Raw genomic sequence first — 2698 nt, 5'->3', positions numbered from 1 at the left:
TACAGGGAGAGGGTGTACAGGGAGAGGGTGTACAGGGAGAGGGTGTACAGGGAGAGGGTGTACAGGGAGAGGGTATATTGGGAGGGTGTACAGGGGGACGCACTCACCTCTCCCAGCTCCACTGTGAGCAGGAACCCAGCCCCGAGGAACTGCCTCCACCTGGTGCCGGCCCAGCCGCTCCTAGTGCCCGCTCTGTCCTGGCAGAGAGAGCCCTCTCCCAGGGCAGCACATCGATCTCCCCACCAGAGAGAGACAGGGGGATAAAACACCGATACACAGTCAGGGAACGGGAGGCTGTGCCATGGGAAACAGAAAACAGCCTTTAGCTCTGACCGTTCCAGCCTCTCTTTCTCTCCCTCCTGGTGCTCGTGCTGGTGGTGTGTGTGTGTGTGAGGCCAGGAACGCTGTCTCTCCCTGTCTCAGTCCATATCTGCACTATTCTCTCTCTGTGTTCAGGATCACAGTGCCCGCGGCTCGGCAAATAAAATCACCCAGGATCCTGTTCCAATTCTCTCCCTCACACACACACACACACAGGAGAGGCTGTCTCTCTCTCTCTCTACACACCACCCTCTCCCTGTCTCTCTCTCTCTCTCTCTACACCACCCTCTCCATGTCTCTGTCTCTCCACACCACCCTCTCTCTCTATCTGCCCACACTACCCTTTTTCTCTGTCTCTCTACACCATCCTCTCTCCGTTTCTCTCTCTACACCACCCTCTCTGTTTCTCTCTCTCTCTACACCACCCTCTCTGTCTCTCTCTCTCTAAACCATCCTCTCCCTGTCTCTGTCTCTCTCTCTCCCTGCCTACACTACCCTTTCTTTCTCTCTCTCTGTCTCTCTACACCACCCTCTGTGTTTCTCTCTCTCTCTACATCACCCTCTCCCTGTCTTTCTCTCTCTCTCTACACCACCCTCCCCCTGTCTCTCTCTCTACACCGTCCTCTCCCTGTTTCTGGCTCTCTCTGCCTACACTACCCTTTCTGTCTCCCTCTGTCAGTCTACACCATCCTCTCTCCCTGTTTCTCTCTCCACACCACCCTCTCTCTCTCCTGCTGCCAAACCATTTGAAAATTATATGAGTCCTCCTTCCTGCTCCCTGCCTCAGAAAGATTCGCCCTTTACCCCGGATCCATTAAAGCAGTCGTTTGTTTTCATGTAAAGAAAGGGCTGATTAAACAGTACCTTACCTTCTGTTCCAGCTTCTTAAAGTGACAGGACGATGGTGGGGGTGGGGGAGAGTAGAGGGTTGGGGGAGGGAGAGAGAGGGCCCTGCACGCTGCGGAATTTATAGGAGAAAATAAATCCCTGTGTTTTTTTTTGTAACACCGGGTTAAACGCAAGGACTTGCAAAACAGGAGAAGGCCATTCTGCCCGCTTCCAGCCTGCTGCCCCATTCTGTGGGATTACAGCTGATTGTCCAACTCAGTTCCCCCACTTTCTCCCCCGCAACCCTCATACCCTTCGACCCCTATTGACCCTCCTTAAGAACTGCATCGATTCTCCTTGAAAACATTCAATGTTTTGGCCCCAACTGCATTCTGTGACGGAGAATTCCACCGGGAACTTTATTGTTGGGGTTCCAGGACGCTAAACAGACCAGGGATATTTAGTCAGGGAGAGGGAGTGAGAGTGAGAAAGAGAGATAGGCAAACAGGGAATGAGAGAGACAGACAGAGAGAGAGGAGAACGTGACAGTCAGAGAGAGCGATAGAAGAGAGAGAGAGAGAAGGGGAATGTGAAAGAGAGTCAGAGAGAGACAGACAGGCAAGGGAATGAGAGAGATAGAAGAGAGAGAGAGACAGACAGATAGAGACAGACAGACAGAGAGAGAGAGAAGGGGAATGTGAGAGAGAGTGTCAGAGAGAGAGAGACAGACAGACAAGGAATGAGAGACAGAGATAGAAGAGAGAGAGAGACAGACAGAGAGAGAGAAGAATGTGAGAGTCAGAGAGAGAGAGAGATAGAAGAGAGAGAGAGACAGACGGATAGAGACAGACAGAGAGAGAGAAAGGGAATGTGAGAGAGAGTCAGAGAGACAGACTGACAAGGGAATGAGAGAGATAGAAGAGAGAGAGACAGACAGAGAGAGAGAGAAAAGGGGAATGTGAGAGACAGTCAGAGAGAGAGACAGACAGGCAATGAGAGAGAGAGAGCGCGATAGGGAAAGAAAGAGAGAGATAGGGAATTAAAGAGCAACAGGGAGAGATAGACAGAGAGAGAGAGATGGGGAAAAAGAGGGAGAGACATGGAATGAGAGAGAGAGAGAGAAATGGGGAATGATATTCTGACATTTCATTCCAAAGATATCTTTTTCACAATTCTCCATTGTGTTTCTGAGGCTCAAAACAACATGCAGCATCGCTTTGTGTTATCGTGAGGTCTGCATTTCTCCCTTTGACATCAGAACTAAGACCAAGGGTAGGCCATTCAGGCTGTCAAACCCTGCTACCCCATTCAATGGAATCAGGGTTGATCGTCCAACTCAGACGCTCATTCCCTGCTTTCTCTCCCACCCATAGAGAGAGAGGGAGGGGGTGTAGGGGGATGGAGGTGGTGACGGAGATAGGGAGGGGGTGTAGGGGGATGGAGGAGGTGACGGAGATAAGGAGGGGGTGTAGGGGGCTGGAGGACGTGACGGAGATAGGGAGGGGGATGTAGGGGACTGGAGGAGGTGACGGAGATAGGGAGGGGGTGT

Source organism: Rhincodon typus, unplaced genomic scaffold (genome assembly GCF_021869965.1).
Source record: "Rhincodon typus isolate 14 unplaced genomic scaffold, sRhiTyp1.1 hic_rhity00000422, whole genome shotgun sequence".
Lineage (NCBI taxonomy): Eukaryota > Metazoa > Chordata > Chondrichthyes > Orectolobiformes > Rhincodontidae > Rhincodon > Rhincodon typus.
Note: the sequence above shows the minus strand (reverse complement) of the source record.